The sequence below is a fragment of the Canis lupus genome, chromosome 33 (genome assembly GCF_048164855.1).
Source record: "Canis lupus baileyi chromosome 33, mCanLup2.hap1, whole genome shotgun sequence".
NCBI lineage: Eukaryota > Metazoa > Chordata > Mammalia > Carnivora > Canidae > Canis > Canis lupus.
In genome coordinates, this window is record NC_132870.1 from 27,451,694 (window position 1) to 27,474,719 (window position 23,026).

The window sequence follows — 23,026 nt, forward strand, 5'->3', positions numbered from 1 at the left end:
CAATTAGTAGTTTACCTACATCTGTGATCAATTAAACTAGATCCTCAAATTAAATCCCAATCGTATTTGTTTATTTCTCTTTAAGGGGTGGTCTGTAAAGTCCAGCTTGCAACACAGATATTTTTTCCCCCAGGCACTTCAGCAATCCTTTAAATTAAACAAAATTTGGTTATTTGGTAATAATGATTAAAACTCCCCTCTATTTTACTTATTTTTATCATTCTTTTTTATCTTTATCATTCTTTAAGCTCTATTCTAGGTATTTAGGTAATAACATATACAAAATGACTTATTTTTTTTAATATGGCTTTTGAGATCAGGACCTTTTTATTTTAGTTCCTAAGAGAATGGTCCCCAGAGAAGGAACTGCAGGAATGTTATCATTGTACCAAAGAAATAGATTTGCCTTCAATAGTGCCAAGATACAATGGTATAGAAACTCATGGAAAAGCAAATATTCTGTAAAAATATTAAAGATTTTATTCTTTCAATCAGCTGTACTTTCTCTTCTTCTTAGCCTTCCTGCTAAGCTAACAAGAACTTATGGAGAAAGAAGGATAATATCAGCTATTATTAACATTGTTAGGATATGCTAATACTTAATAAAAGATTCAGATAATCACATAAAATGGTATATATTTTCAAATATAAAAGTAAATATAAAAACCTGTGCAACCTGGATATTTATTATTTATACTTAATATCAAATTAGTAAATATTTTATTCATGCATTCACTTAATAAGCAGGAAGCACCCATTATTTCTCTGGCACTTAGGATACTTTCTTGGCCCTTTTAGGTAGAAGTACAAATATAAGACAAATTTCCACCAAAAAGGGAGCTACCATTATAGGGTACATATAGAAAAAGCATGACGTAACTTAATTATAAGAATTAGATTTGCAACATGAGAGATGTACTAACATCTATCATTAGTGCTATAAGGAATTGCTGTGTGGAGAATTTTCATCTGGTTGGGGTAATCAGAGAAGACCTATAACCATACTGCTGAGCTTTAGCACCATCTGACTGTCAACAACAATTTATGTGAATGTCTCAAAAACATCTTAAACTAAAAAAAATAAAATAAAATAAAATAAATTCTAACATTAAATCCACGATTTCCCATTTTATTTTATTTTTTAAAAGATTTTATTTACTCCTTTGAGTGAGAGACCACAAGCAGTGGGGGAGAGAAAAGCAGGCTCCCTGCTGAGCAGGGAGCTTGATGTGGGGGTCCATCCCAGGACCCTGGGATCATGAACTGAGCCTAAGGCAGATGCTTAACCAACTGAACCACCCAGGCACCCCTCATAGCCCTCATTTTAAACTAGTTCCTTCTTCAATAGTTTTTGGTGGCATAACCTTGTGTTCATTTCCTTGAGTTGAAAATCTGGAAATTATCATTGACATTCCATCTTCTTATGCCTGCATTCAACCATTTATCTTCTAACATTTCTTGACTCTTCTCACTAATCCTACTACCAATGCCTTGTTGGATACAGCAATCTTCTCATTGAACTTCTTGCTTCATATCTTTGATTCTTGAGCCATATGATAAACAGCCATCAGACTGATCTAGTTAAAATGCAGGAAAAAATAAATAAAATGCAGGAATAGTTATGTATTTCCCTTTTTGAAATTGTCAGGTGACTTAACATCTGCAGGATAAAGTCCCATTCCTTCACATTTTGTGGTGTTTCTTTATAATCTTGTTTTTGTCTAACTATCCAGCCTCAACTCTTAATGACCATTACACAAAAATTTATGCTTAGCAACATCAAATTGTTTGTAGTATGATTTTACTTAAAATTCCTTTATTCTTTTCAGGGGTCACCAATTCCAATAAATCTCTCTGTGGCCACTGCCAATCAGGTAAATGATGTTATTTCTCTGTTACATCAGAGTACTCGGTCGCACTCTGTTCCTACATTGTTTTATTATAACTTACAGTAGTTGACTGTCATATCTGCCTCACCCACCAGATTAAAAGATGTTTAAGTCAGGGATGCTCTGTTCAGCTTTGTGCTCCCAGTATCTAGTACAGTATCTGACACAGAGTTAGCATTTAATGAAGTGAGCCTTGAAGAATGGGAAGGGTTTTAATAAAAGCAGCCTTTCGCCTTTCTGTATTGTATTAGCAAGATAGGATGATGTGCCCTGGAATGGATAAGAGGATAAACATTTTTCCCTTGTTCCTATAAAACAAGGGAAACATTCTCTAAAAATAGTTTAAACCACTAGAAGAACTCAATGAGGCTCATAGTCTAACCTAGATTAGAGAACCAGGTTGATAGAATTCTCTTTCACTGTTATGATTGTATAATACTCAAATATCATGTTTATCATGGTATTAATTATTAACTAATTGTTAATGCTTAGTGGCTAATAAGGTATTTTGTAGGATGTCCCTCTGTTAGAATCTGTCTGATGCTTTTTTTTTCCTCATGAGTGGATAGTAGTTATGAGCATTGGGAAAGAAAACCAAAAAGGTAAAATGCTAGTCTCACCACATCGTATTCAGGGTGTGTGCTATCAACATGATTTATCACTGTTGATGTCAATCATCATCACTTGGCTGAAGTAGTGTGAGTCAAATTTCTCCACTGTAAAGTTCCTATATTTTCTCCCCTTTTTCATATTATAGACACTAAAAAGAAGTCACTATATACAACCCGTTCTTAAGTCCCTCTTGAGAATGGAGTATCTACATAAATTTTGAAGAGCTTTTCTTTGAGTAAATTTTTCTTATCCCTCACATACTTATTGATTCAATCATTTATTTATGTAAAGTTATGAATGTTTATTGCATATGTTGTGTAATTATCCAATACTTCTTTATGTTGCTTAAATTGTTCCAGCTTTGGCCACTGGGATCTTTGTTTGGCTCTCGTGCCTCTTCATCATACCCCCAACAATGTAAGGTTTTGTTTTTCTTTTTTAAAGCTCATTCTTACTTTGTGGCACCATGAGATATTCTAGGCTTATCTTGTATATTTCCTGTCCCAGTCCTAGAATAAGCTATTTAACCAAGAAGCCCTGGTTCTTTTTATTGGAAGATATTAGAAACCAAGATTTGGATTCTATGCACGCTTTCTGTCCCTGAGGCATTTATTTTAGGCCCCCTAAGCACCTAAAAGCAAAGAAATATGTGTGTATATATGAGCCCATCTATATACATATACCTATAAATATTTCTATATGTAATCATCTGAATGTATATTATACTAAACATTAGTTCCTATTGATGTCTCCAATTCTAACTCATTACACATGTATCATTCAAAGCTCTCCACTTTGCTTATATGTAAATTCCTACTCCAACAGTGAGAAACCTGGCTACCATCTGGTACCCATTTAATTGTTTGATTTCCAGTTCACATGTATTATAGTATCAGACTTGTTAGCCCATACCCCCTTGTAAAACAACTTAATAACTAGGAAATAGTGCTTATGTTCAACTCATTTTGTCATAAGTTTTATAGATTCCATGCATTCCCAAAGTTACTTGGGTACAAATACCCCAACCCTCTCAATGATTTCTTTTTTCCTCATATATTTGGAATACAATTAGATTCTCTTTTCACAGTGATCACTCCGTCCTGGGATTCCATGACCTCCTAATTTATTTATTTTTCATATGTATACATTAAGGCTCACCTTTTTACTGAAGTTCTGTTGGATCTGACAATGCATTATATCATGTATTCACCATGACAATATCATGCAGAATAGTTTCATCACCACCAATAAACACATTAAAAATTATCTTGTTTTTGATCACACAGATTCATTTATAGCCTTTTTAAATGCTTAACTTAGAGGATCCAAATCGTCACAGGATTAGAAAAAAATCAAATAGAAAAAAATTCCTAGATACATCCAGAATACAATTGTTTTAACTACTGATCTGAATTCACAAAATAAAAAATTTTCACTTCCAAAATTTTGTTCCCAATTCTTCATATAAAACTTCCTTGTTTTTCCTGGTAAATTGAAAACTCCAGGGACTTATTTTTTTTCCACCCTCAAATCCAACATGCCCAGAGGTCAGCAAACCAAAATGGAAACAAAGGTACATCCTGTACAATTTCAAGTTGTTTCTTAACATTGTAAAAACACACCCAGATTGCCACAATACAAATGTTCTATAGTGCTTAACATTTTTTTTTCTAATTTTGGAAAACAATAGACAATATATTTACTGCAACTTTTTTTTCATAGCAATAGATCTCAACAAGCAGAAAAAAATGGAGATGTCACAGTGAAATCCAGTCACTGGTCTATGCTCTACATATATTAATAGGCATAGTAACTGATTTAATATCTCCAACAACCATAAGATGTGGGTACTATTTCTATCCTCATCTTAAAGATAGGAAAATTAAGGCACAGCAAAGTTAAGTACCTTGCTCAAAGTCACTGGTATTTATTTACTCAAGTAAGCAGTGGGCATGAGTATTAGAAACTCCAGTGATGCTCTTCTTCTTTCACCAGAGAAATAGTACCCTGGAAATATTTTCTGGGCTAAGAAATGTCTCAACTTTTCTCTCAAGTAGGACTGTGATTATATGAGAGAGTATTTGGGGCAAACATAATGGCTCTTTTGGAATATTGACAATGACCTTCTTTGTGTGCCAGATGTGGTTATGGTCTGGAGAAGATTGCACAACATCTGTCAGACAAAGATTTTTATTTGAGAGAGTGGAACCGGAGCATGGATATCTACTAATAACCAGATATCCGGCTTCCCAAAGAATTATACTTCATTGCACAGGAAGGACAAGCAGCTGGGTTTTGCATTGTGCAATGTGCTTATACTGCACTCCAAAACAACCACAAAGCATTAGATTGTGACAGCTCTTGAAATTTAACTGTCTCTACTAATAAACATCAATTTTTAACAACCAATACAGATTCATTTTAAAAAGTGCTAGTATTAAACAAGTGTGAGCATTGGTGTATGCACTGTGGATCCATGCATGCTTAGTAGTGTATATATAATCCAACCATCAAGCAAAAGGTATTCCTCATATTCATTCTACAAAGTGAAATAAAGATTGAGTATGAGAACAAGTATTAAAAACAGTAAGAAAGTTGTAACAGATGTGGTAAGATAGAAACAGATCTAAAAATAGAAATTCTTTCAATGGAATACCAGGTAATGATGTTTAGAGAAACACAGAAATGAGAAGATACTTACAATAATAATTCTGAAACATATCTTTCTTGAACTTGGCCATTCAGATTGGCAACTTGGATTTTATCAGACATGAATTACCTCAACATCACCCCCCTTTTCTCTAATTTTATTTTTTAGCTTTAATCATTTTATTCTGCCCTCCCATCTCAAGGGAAGAAATGTGTACTTTATCACCTGAGAAAGTTCCCTCATATCCTCTCTTTGTCAATTCCCAAACAGTGTATATGGAGCCCTTTGACCTCTGAGTCTGCCCTTATGGGCTAGCCACAGTCACCTTATGCTAGGTAAATTCCTATTTAGGAGTCCAGCTTTAATATTAATCTCTTCTGTAAATAAGTATTTTCCCTTTCCTAGCTTTGAGAAAGAATCCTTCCTCTTTCATGTCCACATAGCATTTTGTTAAAACTATTAGCATTTCACTTAGGAAAGCACTAGAAACAGAAATTCTCAGACCCTATCCAAGACCCACTGAATCAGAATCTATGTGGATAAGACCTAACAATATGTAAGTGATTCTCAAGTTTGGAAACCTCTAAGTCAAAGTTCTGTGGCTTTGCAAAAGTAGTTTGATTTGTCTAAGCCTCAATTTAATTATCTGTGAAATGAGAATACCATCACTTTCTTGTAGTTACTATGCTACAAGATGCTACTATGCTAGTCAAATAGCAGATGAGACTATTATATCATTTATTATTAATGTGCGACTGGGGCTTTATATAGTTTCTAAAAAAAAAAAAGTTGTATAAGAGCCTATGGTAATGGGTGAATAATTTTGTAATCTTTTCTAAATATACAAAATATAAAATCATAAAAGGAAAAGAGTGATGAATTCAACTTCTGTATAGCAGAAACTCCATAAGTAAATCCAATAAGCAAAACTGTTATCATTATGCTAGTCACATTTTGTAAGAATAACTGTATGTCCTTTAGTCTGCATGTCTCCTAGAATAAAGCCTATATCTCTTAAAAGATCAGTGCTTAGCATAGTACCTAGTGAGAATCTACAGATACTTATTCAATGAATAGATAAAAAGAGAAATAACCCATGATGCTGATTCTCAATTTGATTCCATTCATCACAATGTCTTAAAAATTATTTTAGTGTCTTTTGGAAATTCATGGAAAATCACCATTGCTTTGGCATTTGCTACCATTTCCATTTATATGCTTAAGTGCCAAAACTTGCACCCTCATCTTAACTTTTTTCTATTCAACCCATTCATGACACCTTGGAATTTCTGAAAGGGATCCGTAGGAATTTTCTCTAAGTTGACTGCCTTTAAGATAGTTGACATGAAACAGTGCTCAAATGGAGGTGATAAGTTGGGATCTGAGATGCTAGATAACACTGCTATGTCTCTTCTTGTCTTAATATTCTAATGTGAGATAGCCCACAGAATATTGGGCTTAACTTAACTCAATGTTAAGAATGTTCCACCAGCTTCTATGGGACTTAATGAGAAGATATCGATTTCTTTTCTTTTCTTTTTCTTTTTTAAAATATTTTATTTATTTATTCATGAGAAACACAGATAGAGAGAGAGGCAGAGACAGAGGCAGAGGGAGAAGCAGGCCTCATGCAGGGATGAAGGACTCGATCCTCGATCCCCCGAATTCAGGATCACGACCTGAGCTGAAGGCAGGCACCAAACCTCTGAGCCACGCAGGGATCCCTATTTTTTTTGTTTTTAAGCTAAACTTGTACTGCTAGAGTTTTCAGCTAAAATGATAATAAAAAATGAGAAGCTTTATGTAAAGAACATGTATTATCTGTTTTTTCTAACAAGGAAAGTTATGAATGGCCTTCAGTTTGGGGTGGGAGTTTGAAGATGGGGTCCTTTCTTGAGCTTTAGAGTCTTTTTTACAAAAAGCCTTTCCTTGTATTATTAGTTTTTGTTTTTGTTTTTGTTTTCTATGGGAGACTGATCACCATTATAAAGACATAGTCTGTTTTTAAATTCCTGAGGAAACTCCATACTGTTTTCCAGAGTGGCTATACAAGCTTGCATTCCCACCAAAAGTATAAGAGGGCTCCCCTTTCTCCACATTCTTGCCTACATTTGTTACTTCCTATCTTGTTAATTTTAGCCATTCTGATGGGTGGGAGATGGTAACTCATTGTGGTTTTTATTTGTATTTCCCTGATGCCAAGTGATGTGGAGCACTTTTTTCTTGTGTCTGTTGGCCATTTGTATGTCTTCTTTAGAGAAATGTCTGTTCATGTATTGTGCCCATATCATGATTGGATTATTCATTTTTTGGGTGTTGAGTTTGAGATGTTCTTTATAAATCTTGGATACTAACCCTTTATCTGATATGTCATTTGCAAATATCTTCTCCCATTCTGTAGGTTGTCTTTTAGTTTTATTGATTGTTTCCTTTGCTGTGCAAAAGCATTTTATCTTGATGAAATCCCAATAGCTCATTTTTGCCTTTGTTTCCCTTGCCTTTGGGGATGTGTCTAGTAAAAAGTTGCTGTGGCTAAGGTCACAGAGGTTGCTGCCTGTACTCTCCCCTAGGATTTTAATGGATTCTTGTCTCACATTTAGGTCTTTCATCCATTTTGAGTGCACCTCAATGTTTATAGCAGCAATGTCCACAATAGCCAAACTGTGGAAAGAGCCAAATGTCCACTGGCAGATGAATGGATAAAGAAAATGTGACATATATATATATACATACACACACACACATATATACAATATATATAGTTATATATTTACAATATATATTATGGTACATATATATACACACCATATATGGTATAATATATACTATATTACATACCATATATATACTATAGCATATGCTATAATATATATATACCATATATTGTGTAATATATATTACGTTATATATACACATATATACATAATATATTACATTATATATGTGTATATATACATAATATATTACATTATATATGTGTATACATATTATATATACATATTATACATATGTATACATATTATATACATATACATATTATAATATATTGCAGTATATATATGGTATATATATAATGTAATATATTTACATACAATGGAATATTACTCAGCCATCAGAAAAGATGAATACTTACCATTTACATTGACATAGATGGAACTGGAAGATATTATTCTAAGTGAAATAAGTCAATCAGAGAAAGACAATTATCATATGGTTTCACTTATATATGGAATATAAGAAATAGTGCAGAGGACCATAGGGGAAGGGAGGGAAAACTGAATGAGAAGTCATCAGAGAGGGAAAAAATCTGTGAGAGACTCTTAACTATAGGAAACAAACTTATGGTTGCTGGAGGGGTGGTGGGGGGATGGGGTAATTGGGTGATGGGCATTAAAGAAGGCATGTGATGTGATGAGCATTGAGTGTTATACACAACTGATGAATTATTGAACACTACATCTGAAAATAATGATGTATTATTATATGTTGGCTAATTGAATTTAAATTTTAAATAAGAGAAAAAAAACAGTCTGTAATATGGGAGTATACAGAAGGGAAGATTAATCCTAACGAGGGAGATTTGGATAAACTTTTTAGAGGAGATGTTTTTTTGATGGACCCCTGAAGTATAGATAGTTCTTCAACCAACAGAGATAAAAGGAAAACTAAGATTGAGCAAAGAGTATGAAGAAAATCCTGGAGATAGGAGAGAATCGATTTTGCTAAGGAATGGTGAGAAGTATAGTGGGAGATGAAACCGATGTGCTAAGTGATCAGATTGGGCTGCACCAGATTAAAGACCTTCCTTATAGATTTACAAACATGAACTCTATATGCAAGGAGGAGCCACTGGTGGACTGATCATATGGGTCTTGAAAGTCAAAGAAAGCAGCTTTTGCTCCTAATATTTTTTCAACTTCAATTCAGGCTACATTTCTGTTTTTGTGTCTCTGAGATAGCTTGTTGTACCACTGAATGAACTATTTTTATATAAGGTAGTTTGAATGGGTTTCTCTTCCTTGCCAGAACAAATAAGCAAACAATACAAATGTTTTGATTGGGATATTTAGGATGGTTAATTTTATGTGCCAACTTGGCTAGGCTAAGGGATACTCTTATTTCTGGGAGTGTCAGTTGAGAGTATTTTGGAAAAAGAATTGCAATTGAATCAGTAAACTAGGTAAAGAAGACCTGCCCTCACCAATATGGGGAGTCAATGTTGGTGGGTATCTTCCAATCCAATGTGGGCTTAAAGAGAATAAAAAAAATGAGAAAGGGCAAATTCTCTCTCTTCTTAGGGTGAGAAATCTGGCTTCTCTTGTCGTGGAGCACCCTTGGAGCTCCTAGTTCTCAGGCCTTCAGATAAGAGCACGTGCATGCGTGTGTGTGTGTGTGTGTGTGTGTGTGTGTATCAATTCCTCTAATAAACCTCTCTGTATGTGTATATCAACATAGATATACAGATATAGATCTGTATATGCCCTATTGGTTCTGTTTCTCTGGGGAACTGTGACACACATATTAGGCAAATGCACATTTTTTCTATAACAACTCATATTTTTCTCATTCTTTATTGTTAAAATATATATTTATAAGCACAGTGACTGGAGTCATAATGCCAATATTCAAATCTCATTCATTACTTAACTTCTCTGTGGATCCATTGGATGGGATAATAAAAATACTTCCTACAGTTGTTTTGAAAATTAAACTGTTGTATGTTGAAATATTGGGAAAATGCTTGATTCATAGAAACTTTTGATAAATGTTAGCTATGAAAATTTAAGGCTACCAAAAACTCACATATGCAGAAAAATGATCCTGAAAAAAATTTATAAAATAAGGGATTTTCTCTTTTCCTTTGAACGTGTGATAAACAATATAACGATCATATTTTGCACTAATGCACATTTTGGAAACAGACATTACCACTACAGTAAGGGAAGGTGTTTCAGGGATAAGAAGCAAGGAAGTAGATAGATGTGAACATGAAAGTAAGAGGGTTTTGGAGAGATATTTTTTCCCAAAGGAGAAATGCAATATGTAATATTTTTAAATGTGTAGATATTAGTTTATATTTTTATTATGTACCCATACTATCTTGACATTAGAATAAACTGTTTTGGGGTTTCTTATCCATTTGTGAAAGAATCATTAACAATATCACCTATGAAAAATCTTCAAGGTTATCCAAAGTACGTCGTTCTATGAAGATTCCAAGAATGGCTCTATGTTATGCAACATTTGGGAAAGGAGGAAAAGACCCTCAGGATCAACAACTGACCTGAAAGTACCTCTTGAACATTTGCATTTTAAAACTGTTTGAAGATTACCTTCTTTCTGGCATAGTTTAATCCAAAACCCCCAGCTCTTATGGCCCCTGAATTATCAACGTTTCCGTATCATTTTAAAAGAAAAAAAAAAAAAACCACAATTGGTTCAAGTGCATTGCAAAATAAAAAAATAATTCAGTTGATGCTTTTGGTGCTTTGACTTAGTTTTTGTTTGGATTCTTCATTTTAGTTTTTTAACCCTTTCATATATTTGCCAAATTACCTTGGAAACTCATCATCATCCCCTATCAATGAACCACATTTTCTGATGCCTTTTATTGCAATGATTTCTGACAGCCATAGGTCATGGAGTTCTGAGATATCCTGGATCAATTATTAATGTCTGAATTTGATTTTAATGTTTGAATTTGATATTAATGTCCGAATTTGATTTTATCTTTTCATGGGATAGTGACTAATTTTTCTGTCTTCAGTACAGATGTTTTCCTTGGTTGCTAACATGGCTGTTGCTTTGTTATTCCCTCTTTTTTATTATTTTGGATTTGGTTAAAAACTAGGTTGCTCACAGTGGGTAAGACAAAACTGTGAGGTGATATGCAGAAAAGGAAGCAAAAATAAAATTCATCTAATATATTCCCATTCATGATGGATAGAAAACCATGTACTGTAACACTAATATTTATGGAGTAGCCAAGTAAACTAAATTTTTAGTGAAACCTATGAAGGGATCCCTATACTCATGGATGAGTTGGATCAGAATGTTACTGAAACCCAAGTTCAGCTTCCCATTGTTCCAAAAGCCAATCTCAAGAGATAAGCTTTAGTTGGAAAGGAATATGAGCTTTATGCAGGAGGCCTGCCACCTGGGAAAAAGGCAGACTCTTGTCCAAAGGCCAACTCCAAGTTTTCTGCCTGGCCCAGGGATTTTTAAAAGGGTTTAGGTCAGTTAATCAGTAAAGGGAGTACAGTGGTCTGTAACATTTCTTGATTATGTGCAGACTGGATGGTGCCAGCTACAGATGTTATTATCATGGTGCTCAGAGGTTGAGCAAAGAGGTCTGGTTCCTTAGTGCCCAGGGGTTGTGCAAGGGGGTCTGGTTTCTTTTTTGTGATGTGCAGAAGTGCTCTGTTCTTTCTAGGAAAGAATGCATGATGTATAGATGTACAAAGAAAGGTTAATCAATCATGGAGGCTAAGGGAGGCTAAAGACTACTAGGTTGACTTAGGGGCAGAGGTGGCTTCAAGAAGAAAATTTAAAAAGTAAATCTTTCTGCTTATTATGGAGTAAGTCATTTAATTTTCATGAATAATTTTAGATTTTTTACAAATGGGTACAGGAACATTGAGTTTGAATGGAATCACTGATGAAGGAGAATATACTTGAGTTACTGTACACTTTTTAAAGTAGTTTATGGCCTGTTAAAATATTTGGAGATAGAATTCCAAAGAGCAAGAGCAGAATCTGTTCTCTTCAAATGTGTCTCCTTTGGGCTCTTTGATATTACCAATCTTGCCTTAGCTTCATACCATTATCAGTATGCATGGGGTCTGTCACATTGTACATTCTCAGTAAGTGCAAAATAAAAGAATTAATGACGTAGTGAATATAACTTGAAGATAGGTAGTCAAAAAGGCTCTTTTTGAACCTTTACATCTAGCTGATTCTGCCTATAAACGGCAGATCTGGATTTAAGATAATGAATTAATCCAACAGTTTTGATGAGGAAGAGAAGCAGAAAAATTTTCATCTTTAGCCCAAAAGACTGACCTATAGTCTGCATAATTTAAGGACCAAATATGTATTGATTGCTACATCCTTAAAGGGTCTTATGACTGCCTGTACATCTCACCAACAGTTAGCATCAAACTAAAAGATAAGCACCAGAGAAAGCTTACGAAAGTAGTTTCACAAGTAGAAATTTGAAGAAAACATTTATGAACTAATGCTCCCTGCACATATCCTCCCCCTTAAGTGCTAAGCATATAACCACTGGCTTCATTCAGCAGAAGTACAGCTCTTTCTGTCCATGGTCCTGTCCCTGTACTACTTAAATAAACTTACGAAGTTGTACCATACAGTGTCTCAAGAATTCTTTCTTGGCCATGACACTTGAGGATCCTCAACAGTTTGAAAAAACATTTCTCTATGATGTGTTTTTGCCTTTTATTTGCTACCATGAATACAGCACATGACTGTGTATTTACTAAGCAAAAAAATTAAAAGATAGAAAATAAAGCCAATGAGATATACATAGGTAAGATGCATTCTACATGGGGAAAAAAAAATTTTTTTTTGGAATGTTCAGGTGTAAAATTTTATACTTTGCTTCCTTTGAGAATTCATGGGTATGTCAATCAAGTATTCCAGTGTGACATTGTGATTTTATAGTAAGAAATACATATTTCATCCTCATTTCTGGCACAGAGCTGCTAAATCCTTTGCATTTCCTGTGACTAGAGAGATAAAGGTGATTTTTGTTATGTTAACATGGTGACTTTGTAACCTTCCACTTATGGAAGGGGGCTGATTGACTGGAGAACCAACAACGTGGTTAGATGTCTGTCCCATCCCCTTGACCTTCAGGGATGGTAGAGGGCCTGGAGATTGAGTTCAACCAACAGTGGCCAATGATTTCATCAATCATGTCTATTACATGAAGTGTCCATTAAAACCCAAAAAGTGGGGGTTCACAGAGACTCCAGGTTGAGGAAACAGAATATGCCACCATGCTGGGCCCCAAACTCCACAAGAACAGAAGCTTCATTATTTGGGATCTTCCCCTGTGGGGCTGTCAATTTGTATCCTTTAATAGCCTGTGTAATAAACCAGCAATCTACATAGGTTTCCTGCATTTTGCAAGTGACTGTAACAAATTAACAAAAGCCCAAAAGGGTGTTGTGGAAACCTCTGATTTATAGCCAGTCAGTCAGAAGCACAGGTGATGATTTAGACTTGTGATTGCCATCTGAAGCAGAGGGCAGTCTTCTGGGACTGAGCCCTTTACCTGTGGAACCTGTTGCTATTCTATCTGGTATATATAGTGTCAGAATTGAGTTAAATTGTAGGATACCCAGCAGGTATCAAAAGTATTGTTTGGATGTGGGAACTGTCACCTCCACCACCTCCACCAACATTGAAACTGGTACTAGAATACTTTCACTGAGAAAATATACATTATTGTATGTGAGAACTAGGTGACCTAAACGAAATAATACAAGCTCATAATTCTTCTTTTTTAAAAAAGATTTATTTATGTATTTTAGTGAGAGTGAGAGAGAGCATTTGTGCTTGCCTGAGCAGGCGGAGAGGCAAAGGGAGAAGGGAAGAGGAGAGAGAATCTCCAGCAGACACTCCCACTGAGCATGGAGCCCCAGGAGAGGCTCCATCTCATGACCTTCAGATCATGACCTGAACTGAAATCAAGAGTCAGATGCTTAACCAACTGAGCCACCCAGGTGTCCCATAATTCATCTTTTTAATAAAATTATTTGACCATTTCCATATTAATTATAAGGTCAGTAAATTCCAGAATTCCAATCTATTTGGAATGTAATTTATGAGTTCTCACAAATAGAAAAAAATACATACACACAGATACTTGTATAACAAATATAATATTTGATTACATAACTACATTGTAGCTTATTTCAATTTATATTTACTTTCTGAGTGGATTGAACCCAATTATCTATGTCTTAATTTTCTGTAACACAATATTAATAATCCCTCTTAATAAAAATGACCCCAATGCACCACAATATTGAAAAAGGAGCTTGGGATTACAGAGAAACTTTCAATTTGCACAACTGCAATATAAAACTTACCATATTGCCTTCTAATTCATTGAATATAAAAGAATAAGGATCATACATATTGCAGCATCTGGTTAAGTATTAAACTTCCTCCTATTTTTCAGATGTCTTAAATAATCATTTGTTAGACATACAGATCCGGTCTCTTAAAATGTATCCTAGATCAGGGGCACCTAGCTGGCTCAGTTGGTGGAGCATGCAAGTTTTGATCTCAGGGTTATGAGTTCAAGCCCCACAGAGCTTACTTTAAAAAAATGTATTTCAAATTAGTTTTATTGGGGTATAATTTACATACAATAAAATATACCCATTTTTAGTGTACAGTTTGAATGGTTTGACAGACACACACACACACACACACATTTTTATGTGTATGTGTGTATCTGTGTATCCATTACTGCAATCAAGAAATAGAAAACTTCCATGATCCTCAAAACTTCCCTTGGGCCCCTACCCTAGTTAATGTCTCAGCCCACTCCTGGCCTAGACAACCATTGATATACTTCTTTTCTATCACTATGAATTAGATTTGCCTTTCCTAAACTTTTATATAAATTGGATAATAAGATATATATCCTTTTGAGTTTGGCTACTTCCACGTAGCACAATGATTTTGAGAGTCACTCATGTTGTATAGATCAGTAAATGCTTCCTTCTTACTACTGAGTAGTATTGCACTGTATGGATTGTACTATATTAATCCATTCATCTCTTGGTATATACTTACAGTATTTCTAGATTGTTATAAACTAAGCTTCTCTGAGAATTCATATATGTATCTTTGTGTGGCTATATGTTTACATTGCTCTTGGGTAAATGTTTAAAGAGTAATTGGTGGGGCACCTGGGTGGCTCAGTCAGTTAAGTGTCCAATCTTGGTTTTGGCTCAGGTCATGATCTCAGGGTTGTGAGATTGAGCCCAGGGTTGGGCTCCACACTCAGTGGGCAGTCTGCTTGACATTCTCTCCCTCTTCCTCTCTCTCTCTCTGCCCTCTATTTCTCTAAAATAAATAAATAAATCTTAAAAAAATAAAGTTGTAAGTGGTAGACTGGTACATGTATGCTTTACTTTTTGAAGTAAAATAGATGCAAACTATTCTCCAAAGAATTTGTGATGTTTTACAATGCCAACTGCCAAAAGCAATTTATGAAAGCTCTAGTTGTTCCAGATTCTCGACACTTGCTATTATCGATATTCCAAATTTTAGTCTCATTGTGATTTTTAATTGATATTTCCCTAATAAGTAATGATAATGGTATCTTTTCACATACCTGCTTATTATGTATATATCTTCATTTGTGAAGTTTTTGTTCATTTAAAATTTGTTGCTTAATTTCTTATAATTTTATAAGATGTTTATATATTCTGGATAGTCCTTTGTCATATATATGCATAACAAATATTTTCTCCTACTCTGCAGCTTTCTCTTTTTTTTTTTTCTCAATGGTTTCCTTGGAAGAGCAGAATTTTTAAAATATGGTCACACTAATCATTTTTTACTTTTTGATTGGTGCTTTATATTGATGTATTTCTGGCAACTTTTTCTTCCCTGGAGATTTTTCCCTATATTTTCTTCTAAAATCTTTGTGGTTTTAGATTTTATTTTCAGATTAATGATATGTTTTAAGTTACTTTTGTCTATGGTATAAGATAAAGTCTATAATCTATTTTTGCACATTGATATCCAGTTGTTCTAGCACTATTTCTTGTAAAATATATCCTTTGTTCCATTGAATTACCTTGCTACTTAAAAAAATCAATTGACCTTGTAAGGATATGTCTCTTCTGGACTCCCTAATCGGTTTCAATGATATCTCTATTAATACCATATTGTCCTTATTACTGTTGTTTCATAGTAAGTTTTGAAAGTTGATAGTAGAAGTCCTGTGACTTTTTTTTTCAGAATTAGATTTCCACATATATTTTAGAATCAATTTCTCTAAAATGCCTGATAAGGTTAGTTTGGGATTACCTTAAATTTATAGATCAGGTGAGATGATTTTCCATCTTAACAATAATAAATCTTTAAATCCATAATATATTATTATAGATCTTTAAATTCTGTTATCAATATGAGGTAGTTTTTAGTTTACAGATCTTGCACTTATTTTATTAAATTCATCATAATTATTTATTTTCAGGAAAGAATTGAATTTTGAAAACTTTATTTTCTAATTTTCTGTTGATGATGAAGAGAAATACATTGATTTTTACATATTGACCATGTATCCTGCAATGTTTCTAAATTCATTTATTAGTTCTAATAGTGTTTTGTAGGTTCCTTTGTAGGATTTTCTACATAATCATGTTTGAGAATAAAAACTGCTTTATTTTTTCCTTTCTAATTGACATCCACTTAAAGATGCAGTTCCACTATCTTGTAGCTTGAAAAGTTGCTGACAAAAATTCTTTGATCATTCTTCTCTTTGTATATAATCTCTCTCTCTTTTCTAGTTTCAAGATTTTTTCTTTCTTATTTAAGACTTTAAAATGTATTTATTTGAGAGAATGAAAGAGAACCAGTAGATGAATCAGAGGATATGCAGAGGGAGAGAATCCCTAAGCAGACTTCCTGATGAATTGGGAGCCTGAAGTAGAGCTTGATCTCAGGACCCATAAGGTAATAACTGGAGTTGAAACCATGAGTCAGACACTTAACTAACTGAACCACCCGGGTGCTCTAAGATCTTTTTCTTTCTGTCTGTTTCTAGTAATTTGATTATTAACCTTTTGGGTGTTCTTTACATGTATCTTTTTTGGGGTTTATTGACTGTCTTGAATCTCTGGATTTATATTTTTCATCAAATTAAAAAAAATTTTGGCCATGTATATTTCTTTGTTCAAAAAGTCACCGTGTCTCTGTCAGTCTATCTTTTTTTTTTCCCTCTCTTTTTGTGCTTCTGTTTTGACTGTTTATTTTGCTGTAGCTTCAAGTTCACTGACATCTTCTTCTACTGTGTCTGATCTGCTTTTAAACTCACTCAATGAAACTGTTATTTCAGACTGAATTTTTTTCATCTTTAGAATTTTAATTTTTTAAATAACTTTTGTTTTTCTCATCACTATTTTATTTTCCTTTAGATCCTTGAACATGTAGAGCATATTTATAATAGCTTGTGTTTAGAGTTCTTGTTTGCTAATTTGTCATTTCTGAATCTATTTTTATTGACTAAATTTTCTCCTGGTTTATAGGTCATATCTGCCTACTTTTTGGCATATTTAGGATTTTTTTTATTGGACGCTGGACATTATTAATGTTACATTATTGTCCAGATCTTGTCTTTCTTTAAAGAGTATTGGGCTTCGCTCTGGGAAGCGCTTAAGCTACATTCAAATTAACTTTATTGTTTCAATATTTGTATTTAATTGTGTTAAAATAGGCCTTTAGACTTCAGTGTAGGGATAGCTTAGCTGCACTGTTAATGTTTGATCCATTTTGAGTCTCTCCTGATTGGGTGATCAAAAAAGACTCTCTACTCTGGTGGATTGTAGCTCAAATACATTCCCACCTTACATGGGCTCTGGGAGTCATACAACTCCTCATTGGTTCTTTGTGAAGCTTTGTGGAGTTTCACTCCAAGTATGCAAAAGTTAGTACTCAGCAAAGCCACAATGGGGCCACATACAGATTGTGAGTGTTCTAGATTCCTCAATTACTCATTTATAATAATTTTGTTTACTTCTTTAAGTTACCAATTTGTCATTTAAACAATTTTTGTCAGTTTAGTCTTCAGAAGGAGACAGTGTTTATTTTTCCCCCTTATTTTCTAAGCAAAGAAAATGGTGACTTTGCAAATGCTTTCCAGTATAGTTTGTCTAAGTACCTTGACAGCAAAGATTCTTAAGGCATGATAAATCTCCATTGTCTGTGAAAAGTTATGAACGTTTATTAGAGTTGCCATAGAAACTATTTTAATACTTGAGAAGAGAAAATTTTGTATAAGTGCCTTTAGTTTATTTTTATTTTCAGCATTTCTGAAAACAGAAAATTTTAAGTTGAGATTATCAGGAAGTTCTTATTGGTACCCCACTCTGTGTAAGGGAAATGTCATTTTAGAATGTGTTCATTTTCTTTTTTGTCTTAACTTCCAGGAAAGCATCTGGCACTCATTGATGAGTGACTTAGACTATGAATAAAGTCCCTATTTTCCCTGCCAGGAGTGCATAGTAAGCTTGGTTGGTCTCAGAAGATCAGGAAAAAGGGCAATATGTGCTAATACATCTTATATATAAGGAGGTGAATTTTGGAGAAAAACAATCTTATTGCTGACTGAAATGCCCTGAATGACTATGATCAACACTAGGAATTTAAGATAACTTTGACTTTCACTGGAGAGGCTTACTCTAACAGGACATTCAATATTTGGTGGTAGTGGAGATGAAGATAATACTATCCTTGATGCATTTTCTGAAAATATTTGTTAAAAACTGTATCAGATTTTAGTTAGTTTAATCCAACTCCTTGGATTTTCTCAAACTCCATTATATGTGTCTTAGATCCCTGTAGCTAGAACTACAATAATCTGAATTTATATTCACCATAATTTTGCATGTGAGTAGAATGTTTTTTGTTTGGTCTATAGTATTTGAGCTGATTATTTCTAGCCATTTATGAATTATTTTCTTGACAAGACCTTTGCTGTAGATTTTTTCAGGGAAACAAATGAAATGATTTACTATGCTTTTCACAAGGAACATAGCTAAGAAGGTAGGTCCTATCATCATTTTAAGTAAAAATTAACCTTTTTTTTCCCAATTGTGCTACCTTATCTTGCCCACTCTCAGTGTTATCTGTGACTACTGGATGCACATGAGCTCTTTAATAGAGCTCACTACCTGAAAGAGCTGAGCATCATCTGTAAATATGGAAGTTATTAGTAACTTATCTTTCTTCTCTTATTTATTATTTTCTTAAAATTTTACCTAAGATTATTAGAAGAAATATAATTATCTATGCAAAAAAATGCATATTTTATTCTATAGTTTTCTTTTTAGCTATTTCACTAGGGCAAATTACTTTGTTTACTACTTCTACAGAGATAGAAAATTTTCCTATGATTTTTGGCAGAATCTCATACAAATCTAGATAAATCATTTCTGTGGCTTTTTATTGTCCTACTACCTTTTTACTTCCTTAGAAAATTCCGGAATATTCGTCACAAACTTACAGATTAGTTGGAATTGGTTTCTGCAGAATGCAAACTGCTTTTTCCCTATAAGATAGGCTTGCTTAAATGTTCAAAAGGCCCATGCCTTTGTTTTTATCCTATTGTGTTTTTTGGCATGAAAATAAATTATCTCGAAGTTTTCAAGGTCATATCCTGAGTAACTTTTGTAAATGGCATTTTGTAAATATCACAAAAGCTATCTATTAGTAGACATTAGTTCTATAATTTTATGCATGAGCAGTTTTAAAATTAGACAAACCGGGGATCCGTGCGTGGCACCTTCTCTCCCTCTGCCTGTGTCTCTGCCTCTCTCTCTCTCTTTGTGTCTCTCATAAATAAATAAATAAATAAATAAGTAAATAGCTTTAAAAAATAAATAAAATTAGACAAACCTATACTCTTGGTATTTGTCTATATCAGGTTTTATTTCTTAAGTTTACTATCATTTATATATTTACTAATATTAAATTAGAATCTTTGGGATACCTGGGTGGCTCAGTGGTTGAGCATCTTCCTTTGATTCAGGTTGTGATCCTGGAGTCCTGGGATAGAATCCTGCATCAGGCTCCCTCTGCCTATTTCTTTGCCTCTCTCTCTGTCTCTCATGAATAAGTAAATAAAATATTTTTTAAATAATAAATAATAAATAAATTTAGAATCTTCTACCTTTGGCCCTTTAATTATGGATCAGGAATTTTGTGGAAGGGGTACTTGTATAAGATGAAAAGTTGGGCCTACATACCTTTAACTTTTTAAACTATAACATACGGGGAGAACTCTTTACATCAAAACTTAATACATAAACACATGCATATACACACAACTGAAGCATGGTTTTGTTAAATTATACTTGCCCTTACTATATGTGACAAACTCAGATGTTCTCCCTTCTATTTGATTGTTTTATAAAAAAAATGCTAGTCTTATGTAAATTGATTCATGACCCACAAAATTGTTACTGCCAACAGCTTAAAAAATATTTGCCTCGACAACTTTTAAAGTTTTTTATAATTCCAAAATGGTATGAGTCTGTGGTAAAGGACCTTTTGCTTTTTCATGGGCCTTTTTGTGTGTATGTGGTAAAATCCACATAACATAAAATTTACCATTTTAACCATTAAAGCACACAATTCATAATGTGGTGAAACTTTCACCACTGACAAGGTATCTGTGCTCAACTTATTAAAAATAATTTTTCTAAAAATAGCTTCTAATTTTCTTTCATGATTTATTCTTCAAACCTTTCTCCAAACTTTTTCACTTAAATTTAACTGCCCTTATCAGGGTTTGAAATGATTCCAAATAAACTTGTAATTACATCTTGGAAAGAGAACAGAGTAACATATAGGCCTCTGGATAAATTTGTGGCTAAAGCAATAAGGAAAGCTAAAAATGTTAAACTGTACACAGTTTGTCCACAGAGATTTCTGTGGACAGCGCCACACTGCTCTCTTAATGCAGCTGAAGAAGCATGAAGAAATGTGTCTGGGGAAATAAATGATTCCTTAATTATAAATCATTCCTCATAAATGAAAAGAATTAAGATATCTTCTAGTATTTATGATCAATCTCTTCATAGAGAAAAACTGAATCCACTTTTTTTTTTTTAATAATAGCTAGTTTTCATAACAATGTCTGATATTTGAAAATCTTCCTAGGAACTGAAAACACCTCTTAGGAGCTTGTTGTCAAAACAAAGCCACATTCTGGTTTATTGTTGGTAAATGCTGCTGGATTAGGCCATGTGACCAGGGGATAGAGGTGCACTCTTTTACATAATCCTCAGTGGTACACCAAATTATGTCTTTAATTTGTGTAAATATTGTGTTGAATATTAGACATGGTATGTAAAGTACCTGATAGTTTTGATTTTTTTTGACAAATATGGGCAAAGGGTTTATTATTTTTCTTTCATCTGTAGGCTGCTTACACTGTTGTGTACTATAAGTTCAATATTTGGTTTCCATAGCTTTCTTTTTATTGAAATGTCACAGATCATTTTAACCTGAAAACTGATGTTGTGCTGTGTCTCAAGGAAAAAAAGGCATAGGCAAATGGGCAATGACTTTTATTCTGATAATTCTAAGAAAACCTATAGAAATTACAACTTTTTTTTGCCTTTGCTTTGCATTATTGGTAATGCCTGCAGCCGAGTCCAAACAACTATTATTAAGCCATTCCATTTTCATAATGTAACATGATTGTATGTACTTGAAAACAAAAGTAAAGGACTCTTTCCACTATGTGGGCATTGAAACTGCCCTTCTGTTTCTTCTGCTTATGAAGTAGTCCTTAGTTTGTCTCCTCTAGATAGGCTCAAATTTCATGGCTTATGAGACTGACATAATGTCATAAATTTAACTTGCCTTCTGAAAATTACTTCTGCAGAGGATAGACTTGTTTTTGCTGCCTGCAGAAATCATTAGATGAATAATTCCTGTTTTGAAGGTTATGTTTGTTACAAGCTCTTCTGGGAGGTCTAGACCATTTTTCATAAGCCAAAAACAGGACCTTGAGAGCACTTGCTAGCTGATGATGTTCCCTGCTTTAGTCTTCTTCTTCCATCCAGTAATTCTTAGCTAAGCATATCCCACTGTGATTTTCATGAAACCCCCTTTCAATTGACTATGCCAGAGCCTTCAGCCCATCTGGAAGCTTTTGCCAGACTGACTTCATTAAATTTTTTTCTCTGATTATTAAAGCAATGAATATTTATTATGACTATTTTTAAAACATAGAAAAGTAGGGGAAAAAAACTAGAGAAAAATCACTCATAATCCTTCTACCCAAAAGGAATAGTACTAAACTTTTGACCTAGTTCCTTCTCAGTTTCACTTTCTGCTGTATTAGTCCACTGATCCACCACTTTTGGAAATTTGGGATGTGATAAATAAGAATCTTCAGAAATGTTGAGGGAATATCTTCCTTTATCAGACATCAAAGAACTTAAGCCATAAAATATTTTTGTGTCAAGCACATGTTATATAATATTGAAATGATACTCCCACTTATTAATTCAAGAAATAGGAGAGAAATAGTGCACAGAGTTGGAGTCAGAATGTGCTCAAAAAGAAGTACCATAGACAGGGAGAAATGTTTGAAGATTACTCTGTTTCAGCATTCCTATTATACATTGCAGTGGAAGTCAAGAAAGAAGCAGGAGGCAAAGTCTCCTGGCTACTCTTATCTATTACTATTCCCAATGTTCTATCTCCCTTATATATGGTATAGATCTGCAATTAACAGTACCAATCAGGGGATCCCTGGGTGGCTCAGTGGTTTAGCGCCTGCCTTTGGCCCAGGGCACTATCCTGGAGTCCTGGGATCGAGTTCCACGTCAGGCTCCCGGCATGGAGCCTGCTTCTCCCTTCTTCTGTGTCTCTGCCTCTCTCTCTCTCTCTCTCTCTCTCTGTCTATCATGAATAAATAAATAAATCTTTAAAAAAAAAACAGTACCAATCATTTCCCTGGAGTTTTGGAATTGTATACCCAACTATACCAAAACAAACATATTATCTCTCCATTTCTACCTCATCCAAAGGTAAAAATCAAAACAAAACAAAAAAAATCCTCAAGCATCTATTCACTCTTTTCTCCTTA